Source organism: Pogoniulus pusillus, chromosome 31 (genome assembly GCF_015220805.1).
Source record: "Pogoniulus pusillus isolate bPogPus1 chromosome 31, bPogPus1.pri, whole genome shotgun sequence".
Classification (NCBI taxonomy): Eukaryota; Metazoa; Chordata; class Aves; order Piciformes; family Lybiidae; genus Pogoniulus; species Pogoniulus pusillus.
In genome coordinates, this window is record NC_087294.1 from 12,967,583 (window position 1) to 12,994,612 (window position 27,030).

The 27,030-nt window shown below is 46.4% G+C and overlaps 1 protein-coding gene across 3 annotated transcripts in view; it reads left to right on the top strand.

Moving 5' to 3' along the window:
• The first annotated feature begins 14,436 nt into the window (after positions 1-14,436).
• The window catches only part of BACH2 (BTB domain and CNC homolog 2), a 224,216-nt gene continuing 211,622 nt past the window's right edge, over positions 14,437-27,030 (top strand). The window contains exons 1-2 of one of the 3 annotated variants that reach the window (XM_064169249.1): positions 14,437-14,995; positions 16,000-16,089. The gene's annotated coding sequence lies outside the window, so the exon portion shown is untranslated. Of the gene's footprint in view, positions 14,996-15,832; positions 16,090-18,684; positions 19,091-27,030 lie in introns of those variants that run through there. The other 2 variants (XM_064169250.1, XM_064169251.1) reach the window with 2 other exon arrangements.

A 27,030-nucleotide genomic window follows, 5' to 3' on the forward strand; every position in this document is an offset into this window, starting at 1 on the left:
CTACGAACGTCCGCCGCGTACAACCACCAGCCAGTGCAACCTGGGTGTGCGAGGTGAGGCCAGCTGGGCCCCTCACACGTACAAAAAGGGCCCAGCAGAGTAAGGAAGCAAGAAGCACCACCAAGGTTTCAAAATGCCTTTGCCAGAGCTCCTCATAGCAAGCACAATCTGGTTGGCAAAGCCCCTCAGGATCACCAAGCCCAACCCATATCCCTACTCTACAAGGTTCACCCTAAACCATAGCCCCAAGCACCACATCCACATGACCTTTAAACACATCCAGGGTTGGCGACTCCACCACCCCCCTGGGCAGCTCATTCCAGTGCCTGACTCGATGGGGCAGATGGCAAGCTGAGGATCAGTGCACTGCTTTATGAACAGATCAAGCAATAGGAAGCAAACAGCATCGGTACACGACAAAGGTAAGTGCTAAACCCCAGGTGACTTAAATATTAAGCCTCACATCTTCTTGTTCCCCTTACATTATTTGCTCGTTGTGGGGTTTTATGAAGAGGCCACCTGAAGAAAAAACATCTCCCCTATGATGAGAGACTGAGAGCCCTGGGGCTGTTCAGTCTAGAGAAGAGAAGACTGAGGGGAGATCTGATCAATGTGTATAAATAGCTGAGGGGTGGGTGCCAAGTGGAAGGGGCCATGCTGTTTCTGGTGGTCAGCAGCAATAAGTCAAGGGCCAATGGATACAAACCGGAACAGTGAAGGCTTCATCTCAACATGAGGAGAAACTTCTTTACAGTGAAGGTGACAGAGCACTGGAACAGGCTGCCCAAAGAGGTTGTGGAGTCTCCTTCTCTAGACACTTTCAAAATGCTCCTGGATGCACTACCCTGCCTTGGCAAGGGGGTTGGACTCGATGATCCCTGGAGGTGCCTTCCAACAGCTGAAGTTCTATGATTCTGTGATTCTGTGACCTGCCTTCAGGGAACCTGCGTTCTCCTTGACTTGGCCACTCTCAGGACAATCCTGCTAGGCTGACCAGCCATGCCAAGCTTTGTGCTAACACATCATCCACTCGAATTTCTCACTGTTGAGGACATTATTTCACACCTTTCCGGCTGTGATTTTTCTTCTGCTGTGTCATCTTGCCACCTCAGAGCCTGGTCTGGAAAGCAAAGCAAGCGAAACACAGAATGTCCTGAGTCCAGTGCTGTTCCTCAGCTGATTTTTCAGAGTGATTTAGAGAGGAGTGACAACGTGTCACTGGAGTTTATGCACAGGGCTAGGACTGACGTGCAGCATAAATTATGGAAGACAGAGAGCATTTTCAGTAGCTCACACGTATACACCCCAGGCATGTAAATTGTAGCCTGAAGAATGCAACCTAACACACACATTGGTGAAATAGAGGCTTCTTGACATGAAATGGCATTCTCTTCGCTTGGTAGTTTCAGGAAGATTCAGTATAGCTCATGGAAGACATCCTTTCACCTCTCCTAGGATGCAGGTAATGACACTTCAGCAAATAAAATAGCATGAGCCGTGCTAGATAAACAAACCGAGACGCTGCAGGCAGTAGCAGACCTCTGTATTTGGCAGGCTGCATCCCCTGTGTGGAGATCACTGCTACACCAGGGCTCTGACTGAGCTTTTGCTCTGCTGTTTGCCATAGCTGGAGTGACAGCTGAAGTGGTCCTGGGAACGCTGGTGGAAAGAGAGGCACAGGTGATGTTAGGTACAGAGAAAGCAGGAAGAGAAATGGGCCCTATCCAGAGAAGCATGTGTATAGCCACCCTTACTGTTCATACAGCCCTCAATGGGCTTCTGACTGCCTTGCTTGAAAGGGGTCCAAAGGGCTTAAGAGCTTCCCAGCTCTTAGCCTGTGATAACCCATCAGACTCATCACTTTTCCTTCACAGACTGGACTCACTGACACACCCCCTTGTAGCCTCATCCCTCCCCACCCCACTGACCCATTGCTCCTTCCTGGACTTACAGCACTGCTCCTCGCTACAAGGCAAAGGTGCTGCCGGCTCTGCCCCATAGCACAAGCTCCCACCCTGGGAGCATTGAGCAGGCAGAGCCCCTGAGCCCTTCTTGTGGGGGCCAGGTGGAGGTACCTCACTGATGAACACTTGAGGCTGCGGGTCCATGCAAACCTGAGGTGCTCCACTCTGTCTCCAACCTCCCATTCCCACTTCTCCCTTTGCACCCGTCCTGGCCTTGTCTGATCTCCTGGTCAGCTGGTTCAGGAAGTTAAGCTGACAGAAAACTAATCCTGCAAAGAAATGTGCAGCCACTTTAGCTCCTGAACCAGCTTACTGCAAGGTCAAACAAACACCAGTGCCTGCCTGAGGGGCAAGTGGCAGGAGAGAGATGGGGAAACAGCCAGGAGTAGGGATGGGATGGCAACACTGCCCCTTAGGACTGTTAGGAGTTGTCTCAGAAGCACCTCCTTAGCCATCAAAGCTGAGGTTCTCAGTGCCTGAGCAGCAAGGACAGCCTCAGGTCAAGAAGGTGAAGCGTTGAGAGTTTGGGCACTTGTTTGTCTAGGACACACCTCTTTGTTTGGGAGCTCAGGGTCACACCTTTAGGCTTCAGCACTTAGGGGCCGTGGGGAACAGTTAAGCCTTTTTTGAATCTCCTTTATCTTCTGCTACTGCTGTTAAGGCCCAGGTGCTGGATTTAAATAACCATTTCTCATGCAGATAGAAGAAACCCACACTCAGTAGGGAGAGAGGATTATTGCTGAGCTGTAAGGCAGCCAGGATCACTCTGCAATGATGGTCACGGTCATCCTAGGTCATCAAAGGATGATCTGAAAGTGTTGCTCGCATTCTGGCCTGAGAGAGCAGAAAATCTGCAGCAAGCTGGAAAGGAAAGCAAGTTTCACAAGCAGTGCATGTTCTCACAGAGTAGCCCAAGAGGAGCTCCCGCTGTTCCATGAGGAAATGCTGGAAGAGCAGAAAGATTGGCACCACTGATGCCTTCTGTGAGCCTCTGCCTGCCACTGCCCTTTCCTTTGCAGCAGTGGGAGGCAGCACAGCCAAGCAACATCCTCTGCCTGAAGGCAGACCTCTCTCATACCGAGGTGAGATGCACAGAAGAACTTGTCCAAGCCTCCTAGAAGCACAGAAAGCGGAAGCCAGTGTCCTGAGCCAGTGAAAGAACCTACTCAAAGCAATAGTTTTGCAAGTGTGGGGTGAGAAAGAATTAACTGCTTCATTTAGGGAGGACTCAAGAGGAAGGGAGTGGTAGCCTGGGTATTTTTCATCTAGACAATTAGGTCTGATCCCCAGGGCAGTGGGTGTTAGGCCAGGGCTGGAAAACTTTCCCTAAACTAGCAAAGCAGCAAAGCTTCCACGCAGTGTGTGCTCGGCTCCAAGAACTTCCTTGTAACTCAGGTTATTGAGGCAGATTGTTGATTGGGATCCAAGAGAGGATTAGAAACTCTTTTAAGCATAAATAGCATTTGCAACTGTGTGAGTTAAGCAAACGGATACAAGGGAAATCAAACCTCACGCTTCAGGGCATAAACTGCTCTCTTGTGAGTCAGGATCAACCTTTTTTTCCTCTACGCATAGCATCTCATAATTAGGTAGGTGCTTGCTGTGGTTTTGATTTGCTCTGAAGCGTCAGTTGCTGGCCGCTGCCAGAGGCGGGCTGCCGGACTAGATAGACACACGATGCCTTTCTGTAGGGCAACCCTTTTGTTCCCACATCGGCATAGCTTTGTGGGAAAGCCTTGGTGATCCACATCTTCAGCAGCTCCCGGTCTTGCCGAACGCTGGCCTCTCGTCTCCACAAGCACTGGAGTCACTCCGAATCGCCACAGAAACACAGAGGCAAAGCCGCCCCAAGACTCGTTCATCCACACGGCGCAGGCGGCGTTTGTTTGCTGAGCGCAAAGAGGCTTTCAGGACCTGCGTGGATCGTTTTTACTAGCAAGGAATGAATTACATTCTGTGTTTCATTCCACACAACTTCCAGCAGGTTTTGTATTGTTAAAAAAAGGCTATTTCTGTGTGCATGTGCATATATGCACAGAAATGTATGCATGTGTGTGTGTATATATATATATATATATGTAAGCTGGCCCAATAAAAGGGTTTGAATTACCAGCATTTCCTTACAAATTAAAGGCAGGCAAGGACCAGTAATACAGGTGACAGAGCATGCACTAACAAAGTCTGCCTCTCCACGCTGCCTCTTTGATGTACCTCATCTTTGCCCTGAAGGAATTTCATTATCCTACGGTGAGCCAGTAATGAAATCTGTACTCAGAATCAAGCCTTCATAGAGAACGCTATCTTGACTCTTTGTTCTGCACAGACTAGCTGTGTGTGGTAGGAATATGTTTCTATTTGTGTGTGATCTGAGCGCACTTTGAATACTGATCTCCAGATAAAAGAGGATAGAGATCTAATTTGACAAAATATTAAAATCTTCTATCTTGCTTTATCTAACAAAATTCTGATGCTTATTACCGTGGTGAACATTCGGAGCGACGCTTGCGGTGTTCAGCATGTGTGAGAAAAATCCCTCTGTGGAGGATGGAATGGAGTGTCAAAGACCCTGATTTATAAAGAGTGCAGAGGGCTCTTAAGTACTATTTTTAGAACAATGCCGCAACAGATTTACACACAGAGAAACAAAAAACCCTCCTCTACAGTCACTTAGGAGCAAAGTAGCATTTTGCTGCATAATAATGAGGAATTAATTGCTCTTTGTCATCACTTTTTATGCAAATTGCCACAGAGCGTTTTGGCCAATGTGCATTTTACCTTTTAACAAAGACAGTAGTCATGACAAACTAGACCAAATTCCACAAGCTACAGACCGAAGTACCACACACAAATTGCAGCTAGCAAGTCTATTCCTCTGATGAGCTCTATCAACTCCCCATGGAAGTCCGTTAAAGAAAGGAAGAAAGGATGAAAGAAAGGAGGTAGGGAGCAAGAAAGGAAGGAAGGAAAAGAGAAGGAGAAAGAAAGAGAGAAAGAAAGAGAGAAGGAAAGAAGGAAACAAGGGAAGAAAGAGAGAGAAAGAAAGAGAAGGAAAGAAGGAAAGAAAGAGAGACAGAGAGAGAAAGCAAAACAGAGGAAGAGAGGAAGAGAGAAAGACAGAGAAAGTGAGAGAGAGAGAGAGAAAGAAAGAAAGAAAGAAAGAAAGAAAGAAAGAAAGAAAGAAAGAAAGAAAGAAAGAAAGAAAGAAAGAAAGAAAGAAAGAAAGAGAAAGGAAGGAAGGAAGGAAGGAAGGAAGGAAGGAAGGAAGGAAGGAAGGAAGGAAGGAAGGAAGGAAGGAAGGAAGGAAGGAAGGAAGGAAGGAAGGAAGGAAGGAAGGAAGGAAGGAAGGAAGGAAAAGATTGATTTCTTGGCCTATGTGTCTTGTTAAATTAAGTTCAATTATCAGAGGATTTAAATTTCTTCTCATGGGATTTGCTTGTCACTCTTTACAAGTCTCTGTTTATGTTTTTCTTTTTGCTTGGGATGATCATCAAATATCAACAATTTTTTGCTTCCTTACCGACCACTTTCAAGCTTTTTCCTCACATTGCTATGGAATTTCAGCTGTAGCAGGTTGCCTGCTGTTTGAAAATGTTTTGTTGGAGTTCTATTTAAAAGGAAAATCACCCCTGTGTTTCCCCAATGCTTTCACAGCATTGACGTTTGGGCTAAAGTGACAATTCTTCACAGAATCACAGAAACATCCAGGTTGGCAAAGCCCCTCAGGATCACCAAGTCCACCCTATAACCCTACTCAACAAGATTCACCTTAAACTACAGCCCTAAGCACCAGAACTGCAGCAGCTACGGAAGAGCATTTCCTTTCAGTACAAGTAAATTTTTTTTGTCCTAGATGAAGCTTCAATTTTTTTCAGTCATTCTGCAACTGACACTGCAAATCTGATGCAAAAATTACCTAGATGGCAGACCAGGTCAAAAAAGAAGACACTGTAAAGTGCTGCATTGTGTCAAAGCATTTTCTCCAGAAGCATCTCAACATGTTTGTTTTTCCCTGAGCTGTGGAGGAAGGATATCACTGCTCAAGGAGTTTCTATCTTGTGTTTGCAACGAATTCATTCAGCAAACTATTAGGTCTTTTCTACCTTTGCTTTCTACCAACTTCAAACACAACAGCAAGCTCCAACAGAGTCCTCTTTCTATTCATATGCTATTCACTGCAGACATTTGTGGTTCACGACTTCAAGTTAACATAGCAAAGTGCATTTGTAAATCACTCCAGTAATCAGAGGTCACAATTCTTTGCTGTAGCTACAAAAAAACCAAACAGCCATAACTTCACAGACATGCTGCAAGCCAATGCACTTTGCTTTCACCTCTGAAATGGAAAAATAAGAGGGACTTGACCTCTGCCTTCAGTGCTAACAATTCAGCAACACTATCTATTAATCAGAAAACAGATGAGTGCAGCTTATAAATCCCTCTGTGTGTAAAGAGGCATCTTTAGCCTTACAGAAATAGATATTTTTGTCCCAATCCTTGCTTAAAGTGAAGGAACATCCTGCAGCCTTTCTGGAAAATAAAATCAAAAGTAGTGGATGTGTGAAGTAAATGAACCAAACAGTTGTTAGTTACATGAGTGGAAACTGTCAGGCTTGTTAGAGTCCCAAGTTCTTTGGTTAGTATTAGAGCCAAAAGCAAAATAAACTGCCCCTGTAAAAGCCAAAGCTTTCAGTATAGTGCTGAGGCACTCCAACACTTCCTCAGAATGGCATAGTGTCAGGGATTTAGCCTGAAACAAGAAGTCCAGTATCTTCCAACATCTCTTCAAGGCCATCAGAGGCAGTGAAAGCTACAGTGCCAGTTTGGCCAGTGTGTGCTTGCTGAGTGCCAGTACATCTGCATCTCCTCACAGTCCCTACCTGCCCTCCCGCCGATTCTTCTCCAGCTTCTGTTCAGCCAGAAGCCATCTGCAGTTTCCACAAGCCTTCTTTTGTTCCAGTCATGTTCCAGCTACATGAAGAACACATTATTAAACTACACAGCAAGCAGAACTGCCTCTTAAATGTTATTATGCATGTTGCAGGGAGCCACTTCCCAGCCTACCTTCTGGAGGCACACTGATGGGCACCTTAGAATCACAGAATGGTTTAGGTTGGAAGGGACCTCAAAGCTCATTCAGTTCCAACCCCTTGCCATAGGCAGGGACACCTCCCACTAAAACAGGTCACTCAAGGCCTCATCCAACCTGGTCTTGAACACCTCCAGGGAGGGAGCAGCCACAACCTCCCTGGGCAACCTGTGCCAGTGTCTCACCACCCTCACTGCAAACAACTTCTTCCTAATATCTAGTTTAAATCTCCCCTCTGACTGGGGAGGGAAGGCTACTCCAAGGTCTCCTGGAAGCCTTCTCTTCTCCAGGCTGCAGAGCCCCAACTCTTGTAGCCTGCCCTCATAGGAGAGGCTGTACCTACCGTTGCTGGGCTCTGCCAGAACTGGTAGCTTTGCACTCTACCTCTTCCACTGCATCTCCTCTGCTCACCCCTAGCACCCTAGTCTCATCTCCTAGTGCCACCAGCATTGCTCTGTCTTCATGGCTACACATCTCCCACCGCCTGCTACATCCTGCATGACTCATCCCCAGAAACACCTCCTTGGAAGCAGCAGCAGCACACTCAGCAAAGTATACCTCCTTCTGCAGAGGCTAAGGGAGGACACAGCAACCACCATGGCAGCCCAGCACTGAGGACCATGGGAGATGTCACCAGAGGCACAAGTTGCAGCCAGGCATCCAGACATCCCACCAGCACTTTCAGTTCTGGAGAAACTTCTTGAGATCTCATGGAATCACACAGAATCACAGCATGTCAGAGGCTGGAAGGGACCTCAAAAGATCATCTAGTCCACCCCCCGGGCCAGAGCAGGATCACCCATACCAGATCACCAGTCTTCCTTGAGACAACACCAATATATCCTCTGTCAGAGTTTCACAGTTCACCCTGAAAGGAAAGAAATTTCTCCACATGAAGCCTGATGCAGTTATCCACTGAAAGCAGAATTATGGGTGCTAGGAAGTCAGAGCTGTTACCAACTCAGTATCTTTGTGAGTACTATTTACCTCAAGGCTTTTACTCTTAATTAGTGGATTTGGGTCTAGTCAGCCACTGGTACATGTGCATAAACTCTCATTGATGTTAAAGACTATGTCAAGCAGAAGACTCCTTAGCAATAGTAATTTCTCCCCTGGGAATATTGCTTTCTTATCTACACCTTCCATCCCCAAACACTGGCTTTGAATGAAGTCTTGCCAGACTGCTGGTGTCCTCTGGCATGTCAGAAGTGGGACACAGACTGCACAGAAATATCGCTGTGCTCCTGAATGGAAATAGTCTCCCGTCTGATATTTACTGTCCAGAGCACAAACACCTCTCAATCACACCTGGATAAGCCTCCATGTGTCCTCTTTGGTCTCCAGTCCCAACCAGTTTCCCTCCCTCAGCAGTGCTGAAGAGAAAGGAGCTTTTCTCTAACCTTCTTTGTGCATCCCCTGATTTGCAGATGGACAATCCTGCCCAGGCAAATGCACCCTAATGGTCTGATGGAGATATTTTCACTTTTCTGGATAACTGTAAAGACAGAGCCTTGTTGAAAAATTGATTACAAAGCTCTTGAGCAAGCTGAGCTAAACCAAGGTTGAGCTGTGTCCACAACTGGCCTCATATGACTTTTGAGCTGATTTGCCTGTGCTGATTCTTAGTGATAGGGGAATACGAAACGAGGTTTAAACATGTCATTATGGATGTCCTTGCTGTTGGAAGCAGACTCTGGGATCATACTGACCTGCAGAACCCAGGAAATTGCCAGAGTTGACCTTCAGAACAACAACAACCAACCAAACAAGCAAGCAAAGCAAAAAAGCACACAAATAAAATCAAACAAAAAGCTTTACATTCTATTTTGAGACATAATGCTAAATGTAAAATCTAAAATAGATGATAATAGTGAACAGGGGAAAAAATACAAAACAAACCAAACAATTGAAAGCAGTAGTAGAGCCAATGAAGATCTCAGAAGGCAGCACTGACTCAAAGACAGAATAGGCAAGGACAAAGCCTTAACCTCACTGGCTACCTCCAGGATTTGCTGCTGGCTCTATTTGGACTGCCTCTCCTGGTACTGAGCTTCCAGACACCAGAAGATAGTTAGGATTGTGTTTGTTCTGGGGCTGATAAATTCTGACCTCATCAGTAGAACCAATGAAAAAAATAATCTCTAAGTCATTCATCCCATCTGTCTGTCTGTCATAGGTGTTGCAATTATTCTTCCCAAATTATTGTATGTCAAACCAAAGTTGAGCAACCTTGGCCAGCAGATCTGAGCAGTTTACTTCTCCTTTTATTGAAAAAAGATAAAACAGCAGAGAAGCTTCACCTTTTGACTCAGTGATCACAGAACATGTTTTGGACATGATGCATGAACTTGTCTCACACAAGAGAAGTCTCTCTTTGTCCAGTCCATGCTGCTCTGAGAGCAGCTGAAATGATATCTTCTAAGTCTTCTCTAGGAGCAGAAAAAGAGTGATTCCCTTTAGACTGGGACCTTGCCAGTGGGGTGCAGCTAAAACAACAGGCCTACAAGAAAGCTGGAGTGGGACTTTTCATAAGGGTGTTTAGTGACAGGATAAGGGAGAATGGTTTGAAGCTAAGGGACAGTAGGTTTGGACTGAGGAAGAAGTTATTCAGCATGAGGGTGGTGAGACTCTGGAAGAGGTTGCCCAGAATGGTTGTGGATGTTTAAAGGCAGACTGGATGAGGCCTTGAGCAAACAAGTGTAGCTGGGAGGCCTCCATGCCCATGACAGGGGATTGAAGTAGATGCTCCCTGAGCTCCCTTCCAGCTTAAGCCATTCTATGGTTCTATAATGATGCCTGACTCTCCATTTCTTGACGTATGAAACCAACAGCTCCTTAAATTCCCTTTCTATTATGCTAGCCACTTCTATTTGTTGAAAGGTCAGTGCCTGCCGTTTTTTTCCTGCCTTGCCTCCTGACACTAAGCTCTCAGTCCCAGCAACAACACTTTGTTAAGACTTCAATGCATTTCAGACATTGTATCTCACCAGCTCCTCAGAATATCCTGCCAGAGACCTGATGCTGTATGCATGGCAAATGTTCTTTCATGGAGCTTTTGATGTCAAGCCAGGCTGCAGAGACGTTACCTCGTGGATCTTTGATATCAAGCACCATGACAATGTCTCCTTCATAACCATCAGAGCCACTGACTCAGGGTGTGCTGTTCCTACCGTCAGTGCTCCCGGAAACATCATGTACCTGGGGTGTGTTAGAATCTGGTTGCAAAAGGGAAAAAAAAAGACATATGGTGCCTGTACTGCGCTCATTAATCAACTGTGAATTTCTTAATCACCGCAAAGAAAATGATGCAATTTCACAAATGCTACCTGCACAACCCAGGAGAATACATGCATAATTATCAATAATGACTTAGAGCTGTGCACAGGACCAGGGCTTAGCCAGGAAGGCTGATGGTTTTTTTCTTCCCTTCACTCAAATGCTGCAGGGTAAAATGTACTTTGGAAGGAAATGACAATTTCCTCAATTAAAAACCGCAAGATGTGTCCTCATTTTTCCTTTTTCACTCCTTCACTACCACCGTAAAGATCAAGTTTCACAAGGTCTGCTAACGTGTTGCTTATTCATACAGGCTTCGAGGCAGCGTGGTTGAAGCCACCACTGCAACAAAGGTTGTTCTGTGCACTACTTTCAGTCTCTGCTTGTAGCGGTTTCAGTTAGGGGTTACCTATCGCCAGGGAAAAGCCACTTGCTTTTGCAAACACACGACTGAAATACCTTGCAATGCACAGAGCTCTCCAACAAGTGGCACTATTAAGACTATCCAAGTTATGAGATGGATATGCAAATGAGATCTCAGAAAGGGATGTTGGGACACATTTTTACAACGTTGGGCTCCATTTAAAACCTTTTCGTTTCACACAGAAGACATGACCGAGACAGATATTCATAATTCAGACACTCTGGAAAGTTTTGTGTTATCCATAATGAAAAACACCGGAAAGTAGGTCAAGTGCAATAAGCTCAACCATGCGGTCCTCTCTAAAGGGATGAAGTCACTGCAGTGTGGAGAAATCACCTAATTAAGATGTTAGTAAAGGTAACGTGCAACCAGGAAATTTCTCCACGCTAAGAGCTAAGCTCAGTCAGTTACTGAATGTGTGGTTGTAGCCTTTTCTTGAGTACAGTGCTGCAGCATCCACAGCAAGTGACCCCTCAAGCATTCACAAGATAACATCACATTTATTCTTGCCTTATTTTGTTGTCGTGGCTTGACAAATAGTGGATCATCCTAAGAGTCCATACATGACATCTCTTTGTTTGGAAGATGTGCTTGGCTGTACTTCAAGAAAAATACTCCAGAAATAGTCACAAACACAAAATCTGATTTCAGTGGAAACGGGATCAGACTGGATTCGTCGCTGGGATATAAGCAGTTTGGAAATGAATTGGGAAGCCAATGCATTAAAATGTAAAACACATTCTATAAAAATAGTATTTTTAAACAGTAGCTTTCGTTCCATTAGTGTAATATTTCTTCTGTCTTTGAAAATCAGGTCTCTTAGTTCCCCCCCCTACCCCCACCCCCCCATTTTCCAGTGCTACATAGAGATATAATAGAGATAATGGAATCACAATCTGACTGATACACAAGAATCTGAACTCTGTCTTCCATTATGTGCTGGTCACAGAATTATTAATAGGGAACTGAAAGCTGCATTAAGCAACTGGGTGAGTTTTCAGAAAGCTCATGTGTTCAGTTCCAGCTCAGCTGTACCTCCTTTCCTTCTGTGCTGATCTTCATCCTGCATGAGCATGATCAGGTTCGCACTGAACCAGAGAATCACAGAATTGTCAGGGCTGGAAGGGACATCAAGGACCATCTAGTTCCAACGTCCCTTGCCATAAGCAGGGACACCTCACACTAGATTAGGTTGCTCAGAGCCCCATCCAGCCTGGCCTTAAAGACCTCCAGGGATAGGGCTTCCACCACCTCCTCCACTGAAGTAATTGTGAATTTTATCACAAGGGTAAACAAAATAATAAAACCTAAAATGGAAGTTTTTGCTTTACACTTTGTTCAAGCCAAACAGTGATGTTCATTTGAAGATGTGGGCCAGTGAGACAAAAGGCACCTTTTGGAAATGTGTGCTGTGGGCAGAGGTGTACACAGAGCTTTGCTGAGTTTTCTTTTTGGCCAGCTTGGACTACCTGGAGCTGTACCTCTCGTAGCATGCTGTAAATAACAGAATATGTGCACTTCAAATACAGTGGCATAATGGGCACGTAGTGTGCTAACTAAAGCACCACAAACACTGCGTGGCTTATTTTTATCCCTCCATCCTTCTCAGTATAGTATTTTTATCTCTCACGCCAATACAAAATTATTTTTGTGCCTCTAGGAAAAACAAGGCAACAAGAAGAGTCACTTCTGCTAGTGTTTAAACATGTGACAAATCCCCTTACACACTGTGGGACGTCTGCAGAACCAGAACCTAAATGGCACTTGCGAGCGAGGCTTTACAGGAGCACTACTTGGAAACGGAAAGTGAAGTTTATGAGTCAGATTCTCCAGTGGGGAGCTATTCTGCAGCCACATGTAGCTAGGAAAAGCAGGGGTAAAACACTGCTGAATTAAAATACTTCCACGTTACAGGACCGGACAACCGTGTAAAATGCATGCCAGGGGAGAGCTATGCTTTTGAAAAGGGACAATATATTTGTCATTACATGCAACGAGTTGGTTCTGCATTATCTGCTTAGCCTTCTACACTTTAGTAGACTTTAAGGGCAGCCTGTTGGGGCTAATGCAGTTTTAGAAGCCATCAGTGAAGCAACTGCTCTAAAAGGTAAGGAAAAACACTACCTATCATCTGTCCGTAGTGAAAGAGGGAAGCAGAGGATGAACTGTACAACAAAACCTGATGTAAACAGAGAAAAAATAACAAACACGCACGTTAATTACCAAACATGCTTTTGTTAGCAGTAGGTCACCCTCGTTCTTTATTGCCATTCACTGTAACTGCCATTTCTTTTTCAAGACCACTGACCCAGGAAAATGTAACCCTCTAGTTATCCAACGCCCATTAATTAGAGATGTCTCCAGAGATAATCTCACTCACAGCCCCTATTGTGAGCCATTTATTTTCTAACTTTCCCTTTTTATCGGCCGTCTTCCAAGCTTTATGGGTTGTTGTTTTTTTCCCCCGCCCTGTCCTAGCAGGGCTGAATCCCTCGGGCTCGTAGAACGCAGTTTATTCATTTATGGGTTCTCCCAATTGCATTTCGCGTCTGGTGACATTTGGGGACTCGCTTGGAAGCGCTGGCTGCCGGCACCAGGGTAATTTGCAGGAATCACAGCTTTCCACTTGGCAAACGGAGCCACGGCGCCGTGGGGTGGGAAAGGGCTCGGGTACGGGCACCTTCCACCCGCCAAGACGAGGCAAAGAACAAACAATCCTCTAGCGCTGGGCACACTCGGACGGGGCTTTGTTTTTGTTTTCAGTCTAGGGCACGCTTATCTCTTCCTGTGATGTTCGGCGGGGCTGACTCATGACTGTTGGATGCTTGCGGTCGGCAGCAGAAGTAGGACGAGGATTCTCCGGGGGCGGAGCGTATAAAATACCATCAGGATCAACACCGCGGCTCTGCCGGCAGCCAACAGTGCCCGGGTGGGTACTTTTTTGCCCTGCTCATCACACTCTGCCCACAGCCAACCCTGAGCAACGCTCTCGCTCGCCCTCCGCACAGCCAGGCCCGGCCGCGGTGTAGGGCCCTTGCCCCCCTTACAAGGCGTGCCGCCCGGGGAGGTGCACATCACAGCACATCCCTTCGTCGCCATCCATCGCGGCGGGGCCGGGCTGCACCGCTGGGCCTGCTCAGGCCGCCGCCAGCCCCCGCCTCCATGGCGGCCAGCGGGACCCTGGCGCCGGACTACGCCTCCCAGCGCCCACTGCGGCCGCCAGCGCGAGCCCCTCCGCGGGGGCCGTTGGCAGTGGCGGCAACGGCTGCCGCGCGCGCGCGCTCACGCGCGCAGGCACACGAGCGCAGAGGCACACGAGCGCAGGGACGCGCGCACACGGTCACACAGGCAGACAGACAGACAGACAGACACCCGGGAGAACGAGGTACGGAGCGCTCCGGCAGGCAACGCTCCCTGCACATGCGCTCTCGGCCGAAGGGGCAGGGCGGGTGCAGTGTCAGCGGCGCCGCTATTCGCGGAGCGGCCGTGCGCCGCTTTCCGTGCGTAGAAGCCGGGGCAGGCTCGGAGCGGGCGCTGCGCCGCTGGCGTAGCGTTATTGTGAATGGAGGGAGCGGGCGGCGGGGCGGGGAGGATGATGTCAGCCTGCGAATGTCAACAATGTAGCGATTGAGGGGCGGGGGCGGCGCTGGGCCGGGGCGCGCGAGGCGGCGGCGGGCTGGGCGGCAGAGCCGGGCAGCAGCGGCCGCGGTAGCAGCGCAGCGCCGCCTTCACTCCTCCGCCGGGTGCTACCGCCGCCGGCCCCCGGTGCCGCTCCGGCAGCGACACAGCCGCCGCGGTGCCGCTCCCTCTCCCCCTCCCGCCTCCCTCCCTCCGCTGCGGCTTTCTCTCCTCCTCCGGCCCCCCTGCCAGCCCCCTCCCTCTCTCCCTCCCTCCCTCCTTCCCTTCCCCCTTTATTTTTCTCCGCAAGACTTTGGCTCTGGAAGCAGCTGGTTGAAAGCAATCGCCATGTGATGAGCGTCTGGGTCGGGTTTTTTATTTTCATTTGGGGGGGGGGAGGGTGCAGGTTTCTGATCGCAGAGAAATTTATTAATAAGAATTTCCGAAACAACAACAGCAGCAACAACAAGAGCAACACCTCCCCCCCCCCTTCCCCTAAACCTCCTCAGCCGTAACAGCCTCCCTCCCCCCCACCCCCGGGCCCGCTCCACCCCGCCCCACGCCCTCCCCCCCCCCACCTTTGGCTGCAGCGAGAGGGGCGACCCCCGAAAGTTGCGCGGAGGCGAGGTGAGTGCGCCTGTTCCGCGGCTCGGCAGCCCCGCTGGGGAAGGGAGCGGGGCGGTGCGGGGGGGTGGGGGAGGCGAAGTTTGGGGAGGAGGCTGGTCGGACGGGGGGCAGCGTGGTTTTTCCCCTCCTCCTTCCCGAGCAGCTGTTGCGCGGCGTTAAGCGGAGGGCTGCTGCCCGGCCCCCGCAGCGGCCGCGGGCTGTGCGGGATCGCTTATTGCTTATTCCTTAATAAAGTGGGAAACACGCGCGTTGCGTAACGGCGGGCGCCGAAGTGTGCGTGTGTCCGTGTGCCCCTCTACGTGTGTCCGTGTGCGCGGTGCCCCCCTGCCCCGTGTACGGCACCGCACCGCCGGGCGGACCGGCAGCCCCTTCGGGAAAGGGCCGTCCCGCCGCCTTCCTCTGGCCCCGCCGCGGCCACCTGCAACCTCTCGGGGCAAGCGGGCATCGCACTCGCACCCCCCCGGGCGTGCGCCGTCCCTTGCGTGGCCCCCACCCGCGGTTTGTATAGGTTTGGAGCGCGCTGTGAACTCCGGTAACAGTTTCTTGGATCCTTAACGCGTAGCGTGTAGGCAAGGCAGCGCGCCGCCAAGACGCTGGCTGTCATGAAAGACGTTAAGTGTGAAATCATGCCTCTCCTTTTGTGGAGCAGGCTATTTTTGTAATGCAGCGGGTGTCTTGCTTAAAACCCTTCAGCTATCGTGAGATCATTGTGCCCTTGCTGCTGAAGCCGCGGCAGCGGCGGAGTAAAGAATCTTTTTTGTTTGTTTTTCATTCTTTAACAATAAACGCGGGGCTGGGATGACATCTTATTAGAAAGACTCTTTAGGATGTTGGAAAGGTTGGGAAATTACCGTGTTGCTGTCTGCTCTAGTTGAAGCCGTGTCAGTGTTCTCACGATGAAAGCCCGTTTTCAAAGACTTCGGAACTGTCACTGAACTTGTGCATATTTTAATTTGGTTTTCTGGGGCTGGAGCCGGAGACAAGTTGTTGTTTTTTTCCTTCAGGCTGGTAATTGTCTGAGATTCTGCTGTAGATGGTGGAATGCTCTGCAGCTTGAAGAGGGTGGTGGTGCTTGGGTAAATTGACTTCTTCAGGTATGTAAATACTGAAATTTGAGATAATTGCATTGGATGAGATGGGTAGAATAAAATGATAAGGTTGTGTGCATTAAGCTGTTGTCTGTGGGGCTGTTGTAGAAACAGCCCGAGACTGGTGGTTTAGGAGTCTTTACATCTGAGGGACAGAAATAAAATTCCACTTGAGATGTGGGCTTGTTCTTTTAAAAGCCTGTGTTGCCTTTTGTATCCACTCGCCTGGCCCCCCGTCACTGGGATCTGGGCACTTGTGCAGCAAAATGAATCAGCGCTGTACTTCCCAGCGGTGTGTTGAACTCATGCTTTCAGCATCGCTTTTCACATTTGACCCTCCAGCTTCAAAGGCTATTCTGAAGGTGCTCTGCAAGAAATGGAAGAAAGCCGTGACTAATTGGAAAAGTGGAAGACTGAAAAATCAGGATCATAGGTCTAGTTTTCCTGGTAGTCTGCACTATAGCACTGGACCAGGCACTCAAACAGATGTACGCCAGTATGCTGACCTGTCAAGTGGACAAGAGAGGTCCCTAATGATGCAGGAGATGGGGTGGATGTCAGGATATTGAGAGATCTTTTGCAGAAAGGCTCCACAGCAGCACAGTGTGCCTTTCTGGGCGATGCTGAGCTGTTCTGCTGTGAGATTTGTGCTCGAACAGCTACATTTTTGGAAAACTTCTACAGCTGTGAGGATCAGGTGGGGAGGGTGCACATGGAAGGTGCATGACTGACGCACATGCTGGCAGATCCCAGGTGGTTAATCATCAGAATTGCTTATGCCCAAGTATCTTGCACTGGGAAGCACTGCTAGGACAGGAATTCCTAGCCCTTTTCTGACCTGGAGGCACATTTGGAACATGTATTGGTGTTGATGTCATGCACACTGGCAGGATGTGTTGGTGATGTAGGTGGGATGCCTTCCTCTCCTCCCCTCTTTGCTCTCTGTTGTTCATTTTGTAGAAAACATTGCCTGCTGGCTCTTCTGTGCCGGGCAGGAAGGAAAATTAGAGATAGCACCCAAGTTGCTAGTTGGGAATAATGGCCTAAATCCCTATAAATAGGCATTGACGTGATGTTTCTAATATGAGGAGATTCTGGTAAATCTTCAGCATTGTAGAAGGCCTTAGAGACTCATTGAAATTAATGAGTTTAATAAAATCCCTGTACTATATAGGAATCCTGTGTATATCTTGGTGTACACGTAATTAATGACAACGAGAGCTGAACATAAACCCCTCTATGGATGATGTGTAGTGTGGAATATGTGACAGGTTGCTTTGTCTTTGCTTATTTCAAAACTTCCATTGCTTGATTTTTTTTTCTGAATTACAATAGCTATTTTTCTTAATGATGCTGCTGTGTGATTGCCAATTAGCTGTTTTCCTTAAGGTGTTCTCTAAAAGTGTCATCAGCTCTGAAACAAAAAAAAAACAAACTCAAAAACCAACAAAAGAAATGAGCAATCACTTTATGTTTTGAACATTCAAGAGGAATAAAAATCTTTTTTCGTTTTTGGTTAGGACTTCAGATACAGATAAAGATGAGAGCTCATAAATGTCTCTTACCTATGCTCTATGGTAGTAAGCTGTGTAACACTAATATATGCAAAGTAATAATTTCGATAGTAATGACATTTTTATGTAATAAACTCTTGTGTAAATTGAATAGCATTTATGGTGTGATGTGAACAGAGTCTCTGGTGATATTTAACGTGGTTTGTGTATTCAAATCAAAAACTACATGCCTTTTTACTCGAAGGAATGCTCTCTGAATGGCTTCTCAGTTTACAAGTTGCATGAACATACCTGTAGCGCTCAGCAGATCTGACTTAGGCTTGAAGGCATGCACGCTTCCGTCTTTCACCTCTGGGTCTGAATTTCCAGCTTGGCTCATTTTGGATGTGGTGGTCATATGTTTCTGGGTCGGACCATGTTGGGGAAGTAACACCAGTCATTCCAGTGGTGTGCTGAAGAAAATCTGGATTTAAACTTATAGCTTTTCTTTAAGTCTGAGTTAGTCCTGCTGCTTTCAGTGTTGTTCCTCACTACAGATACCTTAAGAGAATGTGGGAGAGAGCCCTTCTGATAATGCAGTTCTTCACTGATATTTGAGTAGGTGCCTAAACGATTGTGTTGTAGTAACTGAATGGGCAGTAGGTTTTATAGCCCCAGTAACTCCAAAAGGTTTTCCAGACTAGTGCTTAATCTGCTTATTCAGCTTCTCACCAAAAATGCCCATCGTTCCTTTAAACTCAGCTGAAAGACATTAACCTTGGCAGCTGCCTGAATATTATGCATTTATTTGAAGCTCTCATCAAGAAGATGTACAACAGCTGAGTTGTAGCCTGTTTGTTTTGCTCTTTAGTTAGGCAGAAACGTCTTTGTAGTGGATTGAAAAGAGCACTACTTACTGTGCCACTCTTGGACTATGAATTGTAATTTTGAAGCAGGCAGGCTGTGGAATGCATACAAATGCTTTTGTGGCCAGTGATGGACTTGAAGCTGAGTTGCTAGAAGTAATGGTATTGATCAAAGAGCAGCCATGTGTTCAGAACAGGTAAATAAAAAGGGAGGAGACAATAAGTGTGGGAAAACCCTTATGCTAAAAGTTTACACGTACAGCAGTGCTCACATCTCTCCAAAAGGCTTGGAAGGCTCCTCTGCTTTATTGTGTTGATCTTTGTGCAGAGAGAGCCACACCAACAATCTGAAGAATGCCAGTTGTGCTGCACTGGCATCTCAGCAGATCAATAGATGTGTCCCCATCTGGCTTGAAGCAAGTTGCCTGCTAAAGCTCCTAATGCATCGTGGGCTGAATTGCAGCTTCTGCGTGGATGAGGGGGCTGCCAGGCATGCAGCCTCTCCATGTATAATCCCTTATTGCTCTCTCCTCTGCCTCTGCCCCTGCTTTATAGTTTGCACCTGTTTGGTGCAAACTTGCCCTCAAGGCAAGCTGGGAGAAGAGGAGGTGGAGCTGGCTGCAGGGTCAGGAGGCACCAGGAGCTGAGGTAGGCCATTTTCTTTTTTCGGAATGAGGTGACCTAAAGGGTGAGATCCAGCAGGGTTTATTCCCAGGACCTGCAATTTATATACAACTTTCTCTACTCTTGTATCAGCTGAAAAGATGCCTGAAAAGCTGCTGGGAACGAAAGATCTGGGACCTTCTCCTTTACTCTCGGTAGGAGTTGAAACGGAAGTTTTTCTTTGCTTCTGAGCTCTGAAAACACTCAGCTGGACTGTGATGGGTAGATGAGTTTTGATGCATAGGTGTCTAAGAAAAACAGGAACTCTTTACTGCTTGTCACCGTTCAGGGCTCCTAGGCTTCAGAGCAGCAATTGTGTTGTTTTTCAAAAGAGGAAAAGCAGTTATGTCTAAATAAGCAAAATGACTCTTGAGACTTAATCATAGCTCCTTATTATAGCTGACATCCACTGAGGTTTGGTTTTGGTTGGTTTGTTTGTTTCTTTTCTTTATTAGTGATCGCTTTAAAAGCTAAACCTGGACTAGGAAAACAGGAACTGTAGGTGTGGAGGTGTTCTTTTGCCCCAATTTGCATGCAGCCTGTTTTTTATTTAGTGGGTAGGTGTGTGCTCGGTGTATGGGAGAGCGTTTGAACATGTCAGCAGTTTCCTACGAGCTGCTCTTGCTGACTCACGTGTCTGGTGCGGCTTGGAGCTGCCCTCGCTAGGGAGGATCCACAATAGGAGGCGCAGGCAGAGAGACCATCAGTGCCGAGCCGTTGTTCAAAGGTTATTTCCAGTTCTCCGGTCACTGCTTTGCTGTGGTTTTCTTCCCCCAGTAATATCGAAATGTGCTGTCATTTTGCCAGGCTACTGCTCTGCTAGGTGTGTAGCGTAAAGCAGAAACTCTCCGCACTGCTGCGGAGATCGTGATTGAAGTGCATCTAGCTCAGCGGAGACCTCGTTGCTCTCTACAACTACCTGAAAGGAGTTTATAGTCAGGCGGGGGTTGGTCTCTTCTCCCAGGCACCCAGTGACAGAACAAGAGGACACAGTCTCAAGCTGTGACAGGGCAGGTTTAGGCTGGATGTCAGGACGAAGTTCTTCATGGAAAGAGTGGCCACTGGGACGGGCTGCCCGGAGAGGTGGTGGAGTCATCATCCCTGGAGGTGTTTAGAAGGAGACTGGATGAGGCACTTGGTGCCATGGTTTAGTTAATTAGAAGGGTTAGGTGATAGGTTGGACTCAATGATCTTAGAGGTCTTTTCCAACCTAGTTTAAAAAAAAAAAAAAAAAAGAAGAAAGATGCCACAAATGTTCAGCAGGAGTAAACCTCTGGCATTGATTCTCTTGCCATTTTTCTTTCCTTTTGTGTGTGTGAATGAGACGTTGCCCCCTACCCCCCGAATAAAAAAAATAACCCTGACCACTGTTCCCAATCTGGATATGCCACATCCAGTACATGATTGTATTTTCCCTTGCAAAGGCACACTGGCCAGTCTCCTACCCTCCACCCCTTTTTGTGGTAGAAATCTTTAAAGCTTGTAAGTAGTTACAATGAAACTGGGTTTAGCTATCTTTAGTTCTCAGAATTTTGCTATTTCCTAGTCTGTTTTTTTATCTCCTGTGTGGCAATGTTGTTGGCTGTTAGCATGAAAGGATTCCTTCATTTGCATGAAGATGAAAACTTACACTCTTGTACAACTGCTTCTTTATTTACAGACCTTATTCTGATTACTCATAAGGATTCTAAAACAAAAGCTTCTGCTGACTGATGATTTTTAACTCATCTTCTTGGGGTTTTTGGTGGTGGTGTCTTTTTCTTTTCTTTTTCTTTTTCATTCTCTGCTTTCTTTTTCCTTAGTAGATCACAAAAGCCTTTGCAGAAGTGAAGCAAATTCTCAGTCTGCATTTACTGTATCAATCTGAATTTACTGTCATTGAATTTAGATCTGTATGCATATTTTGTATGTATTTTTCTTGGGTTTGTGGAATGGGGTGAAAAAATAAGCCGTTTTTAAAAGTATGATCAATAAAACTGGATGGTATGAAACAGATTTTTATAACAATAAGGTGAATGTGTGCCCTTGTGGTCAAGAGAGCCAATGGCATCCTGGAGTGCATCAAGAGAAGTGTGTACAGTAGGTCTAGGGAGGTTCTTCTCTCTCTCTGCTCTGCCCTAGTGAGACTACACCTGGAATAGTGTGTCAAATTTTGGGCTCCCCAGTTCAAGAGAGACAGGGACCTGCTGGTGAGAGTCAAATGGAGAGCCCTGAGGGTGACTGGGGGACATTCCCCTATGGAGAGAGACCGAGAGCCCTGGGGCTGTTTAGTCTGCAGAAGACTGAGAGAAGATCTGATCAACGTGTGTAAATATCTGAGGGGTGGGTGACAAGTGAAGGGGGTCAAGCTCTTTTTGGTGATGTGCAGCAATATGACAAAGAACAACAGGTGCAAACTTGAGCACAGAAGGTTTCACCTCAACATGAAGAGAAACTTCTTTACAGTGAGGGTGACAGCACTGGAGTAGGCTGCCCAGAGAAGTTGTGGAGTCTCCTCCTCTGCAGACTTTCAAAACCCACCTGTGTGCATTCTTGTACAGATTACCCTGGGTGAGCCTGCTTTTGCAGGGGGGTTGAACTGGATGATCTCTGGAGGTCCCTTCCAACCTCTAATATTCTGCAATTCTGTGAGTTCTTGTCACTTGTTTTGTTTTTAGTTAACTACTTTGACCAGTAATGAATAGAAAGCCACATTGAGAGCTTTTTCACACATGAAAATGGGTGTTCTTGGTTTCCGCCAATACAAATGACTCATCAGTATCAGCAGGGCTTCTACTTCTAATAATAAAATTGTGGAAGACCTTTAAAACGTGTGGGTTTGGCCCCTACTCTTAGTGAAAATTTGGAAAATATTACCTGGAGCTTTCTTTTAAAAAATAAAACAAAAAAGCCAAACCAACAAAACACACTTATGGAAGCTTTAGTGAACACTTCTGGAAGCTTTAGTGATTTGCTGTATGGTGGTTAAAGATCTTGTACATTCCAAAAAGAATCTAATTGTACCACCACTTGTGATGCTGAAGTCTTCCCCTCTTCTGTTTCATCATCACTGTTTCACGACTCAGTGTGGTTGAGTATTGCAGACACTTAGCCCTGATGTCAGAGATGTGCATCTGGAAAATATCATCTATTTATATTGAGTGGTGGAAGACTTGGCACACTACCTCATCCTGCTGAGCTGCTGTTCTCTACCTCTCCCACTCTGGTAAAGAGAGGACAGTAAGATTGTGGAGTGACCTGCATTGCTGTTTGAGTTGAGATCAGGGGATCTGGAGAAGAAAGCAAACAGAAAATAGGAGTTAAAGAATAAACGGCAACTGCAGGATGTGTCTGTCGTTACCCGGGAGGAAATGCATGTCTTCCAGTACTGAAAGTGATACTGAGAAAAGGGCAGATCAGAAAGTGATCTACTACATTCTTTCTATCTCTTTTTTTTCTCTTCGTTTTTGTTTTTGTTTGTTTGTTTTTAAGTTAATAGTTATCAAATGTGCTGATCTTTTTTAGCTGTTTATCTATGAGGCTGAAGTTTTTTTGTAAAGGCTCTGCCTTGTGTTACAGAATCACAGGATTGTTAGGATTGGAAAGGACCTCAAGGATCATCTAGCTCCAGCCCCACTGCTCTGGGCAGGGACATTTTCCACTAGATCAGGTTGCACAGAGCCACATCTGCCTAGCCTTAAAAACGTCCAGGGATGAGGCTTCCACCTCCTCCCTGGGCAACCTGTTCCAGTGTCTCACCACCCTCATGGTGAAGAACTTCTTCCTAATGTCTGATCTAAATCTCCCCTCCTCTAGCTTGGATCCATTCCCCCTAGTCCTATCACTACGTAACATCCTAAAAAGTCTCTCACCAGCTTTCCTGTAGCCCCATTCAGGTACTGGAAAGCTACAGAAAGGTCTCCTTGGAGCCTTCTCCAAACTAAAGAGTCCCAACTCTCTAAGCCTGTCCTTACAGGAGATGAGCTCCAACCCTCTGATCATCCTCACGGCCCTTCTCTGGATACATAAGAGGGAAGAGCTGTGTTTGCTCAGAAGTTAAAACAAGCCAATAATCACTAGGTTACTAAAGATGAGATCTGGGGGAAGCAGGGCTTGCAGGTATGTGCATGAGTGGTAGGGAAAGATGGTATGTAACAGATTCCAAAATAAAGGAGGAGTTTGGTTCTCCTTGGTTCAGAATTCTGGGATGCACTGGACACACAACACAGAATTCTGAACACATCTACACTGAGAACATGGGTAGACCAGCTGGAGTGGCACCAGTCTCACCACCATGATGGTGCAGTTCCCTCTGGGGACACCTACCTTCTGAGATGGCAGCTGACCAGCTCCGTTGGCCAGTGGGATAGGGTGAGTTTAGCCTGCCCTTTGATCAGTAGAGCTGCTTGGGATTGTTTGTCTTATTTGGCACTGTAGTTTCTCCCTATGGCTGTAGCAGGTGAGCCATAAGTATTGTATATATACCTTTCTCATGATGGCTTTAGCGTTTAATCTATAATAAAAGTATTGGAGCTGTACCCAGAGGGGGTTACCTATGTGTGAGAGCGTTGCCTGGTCCCACAGAACTCACTGGAACAACATGTTTCAGCATGTCCAGATCTTTCTTGTAATAGGTGCTCCAGAACTGGATTCAGTACTCCAGGTGGAGTCTCATGAGAGCAGTGTAGAAGGGCAGAATCACCTCTCTTGACCTGCTGGCCACACTCCTCTTGATGCAGCCCGGGACACCATTCAGTACAACAAAATAACCCCTCACACATACTTTGAAACTGTACCTTGTAGAGTGCAAGGCTGCTTCATTTTCATGTAAGCAGAGTATGCCCCCCTGCCATGCTATTTTAATAGACTTTAGTTCTTTTATGCAAAGTATTCTGCTTTTAATGGTAGTCCAATTGGTGTCTCCTGGTCTGCATTAATATATAGTGTTGTTGCTCTGCCTTCATGCTGCCTGCTGGTAAAAGATTTAAAGACTATGAGGCAGAGTCACTTCTTTCCCCCCCTGTTTGAAAATTCCAACATTTGTGAAACTTCAGTATTTATTTTCTCTGTCACTGCACTATTTATACTAGGAAGTTATTCCTTATAAGGATGTGATGGTTCATTGCTTCTTATTACTCTATTTTAAAAGCAGAACGTGCTGTTTCTAAAATCCATTCTGGGGGCAGATCCTCAGTAAATCTAGACCCATCCCAGCTGCCTCAGTGTCAACAGGCATCTTTTACCATTAAATATTTAGATGTATTTATGTAGTTAATCCGGATTGTGCTAAAATACCTAGCATGTGTTTGTTAGTTTCTTGTGCGATCAGACTGTGATGGAGAATCTTTGTCTGGTAGCTTCATACTTGAGGAGGCACACTAAAAATAGAAGCACAGAAGCCTGTGGAGATATAACTTTGAAATGTGAAAATCCAATTGTTTGTTACATGGCAACAATAAGAGAGGTTTTACTATTTTCACGTTGTTGTAGCAGGAAAGACCAACTTCAGGGATTTATTTGTGGACAGTTCTTACTGAAGTTCACAGAAGAAATACAACATAAGTGCTTATTCAGAGTTCAAGAGGTTTAGTTTGTCTTTAGAAAGTCTTGCCATCAAAACTATCCTGAGGGTTGGGTCATGACATATGAATAACATCTAAATTGCACCTATGTACTGAGCATTCCTGTCTGGAATGGGACTTGTGTCCAAAATCACTGAGGGCTGGACCTGTGAAGGGCAACAGACACTGTCACTACTGGATTTTGAGATTGTGATTCTGCTCTACATCATCTCCTCTCCTTTCTTGTGCTTGCCCTGGTGTCTGTCTCATCCCACAGTGGGCCAGCCCAGAGAACTAAATTGGCAGAAGATTATTAACTATGTAAGGTTAATTTTCTGCTGGCTGAACTTAGTGCAGGGTCTGGCAAGGACCCCAGGTGAGGGATCAAATTAAAACAAGATTTGTTACAAGCTCTAGAGCTGACAGTGGGACACCTAGCCCCTGAAGTAGAATGGCCATCACAGCATCATGCTCCATCTGCTGGAGCTCAGCCATGTCTTGCTCTTGCAGTGTGGCAGTACATGAGCAGTCTGTGCTCAGCCTAGCCCATAGCTTGGCAGTAAGAACTTGCTGCTGGGGCATGAATCACAGAATCAATCAGGCTGGAGAAGGCCTTCAGATCATCAAATCCAACCTATCACCCAACACTAATCAACTAAACCATCACAAGTGCCTTACCCAGTCTCTTTTTAAATACTTCCAGGAACCGTGACTCCACCACCTCCCTGGGCAGCCCATTCCAATGAACTTCTTCCTAACATCCAGCCCAAACCTCCCCTGGTGCACCTTGAGACTGTATTGCCCTCGTTCTGTCACTGGTTGCTTGGGAGAAGAGACCAACCCCCACCTGGCCACAACCTCCTTTCAAGAGGGGTTTGGCCTGGTTAATTTTGGCTTGTGTTTGCAGCAGACAACGGAAAGGAATGTTACAGGAAAACAGAACTTAATCAAGCAAGTCTTCTACATTAACAAAATGCATATGTACTAGAATTTGCAGATACTCAACTGTAGTTATTTCCACCTGATTCTGGTTCCCTCTGGCCTGATGTGACCCAGTGATGTCACCTATCTCCCAGTTGGGATGAGCTCCTGTGAATTTAGGTTTTAAAGGCAGTTATAGCTGAGGAGATGAGCAGACCTGGTGATTGTGGAGAGTTTTTTGATCCTGATAGCTGCAATCCTAGACTCTCTGTTCATCATTGCAGACATTTATCACTGAGAATGATGGCAGTAGTGCTCACTGAGAGATGATGACTAACAGGTTCAGCAGATGATCAGAGAGACCTGAGTTTTCTCAAGAGAAGGAGGGAGTCTGACTGCTTCCGTAATAAGAGGGTGAAGTTAGGAGGTCCTACTTGGCCATTGTTGGACTTTGCTGAACTTTGAGCTGATGCAGCTTTCCAACCTAGCTCATGTGAATTTACCATTTTTGTAGCCCTATCTAATTTTCCAGAAAAAATGCTAAATAAGACCACAGATCCAAAAAGCAGCAGAGCTAAAGCAGGGGAGGCAGGGTGAGCAGTAGAGGCTTTGCTAAGTGGCAAACCTACCCATGTTGCATCAAGCCATCACATGTGGCTTCACCTCTGTGGCTGTTGGAGGTGGGCAGCTGTTGTTTGGTGTCACCCCTGTTCTTCTGTTCCTGAGCAACGCCGGTGTGACTTTATGCAAAGCTGAATGCTGGACCATGCATATTAGGCAAACTTTCATTTGGAAAAGAAAGTATCTGCTGACTTTTAGTCAAGTCCTGCACTTGAGCTGGGAAACCTAAATTCTGCTTCAGGTCAGCTTCAGGTATCTGATGTGCTTGAGGTACTTCAGTGTGTTAAACCTGTAACCCATCAAATGCTTCAGACTCTGCTCAGTGATTTTAACTTCATTACCAATCCCTTTATTCCTGTGGCTGTTTTTAAATGTGTACTGAAGGAGAAGCATGGTGAAGAATTCTTTTTACAGAAATGTGAATTAATTGATGGTGTGAAGTAATGGTGAGGCATGTTGGTGAGCTCACCCCAGTGTGAGTTACAAAATCCTTGAGCAGTTTGTGGTAGCTGGAAGTTCACAGGCAGTGCAAATATAAGCAGTCTGCAAGGACATTTTTGTTTATTTCTTTCTTTCTTTTCTCCCTTCTTGTTCCTCTTCATTTGCCTTATTATTAGACTAAAAGTAGAGTCAGTGATTCATTCAGTAATCTGTTTCTTGGACAGTTAGTCATCTGCCAATTTGTGTTAACTTTCCACTTGGTTCCGAAAGTGAGTAATGCTTAATGCACTAACCACCAAATTCCAAGCTTAAAAAAAGCTGTGAGCATCGTTGAACTAAGTCTCCAGGCTTTCCCTTCAATATTTTTACCATCCTGCAAGATCAAAGCAAGTAAGTTCTGGC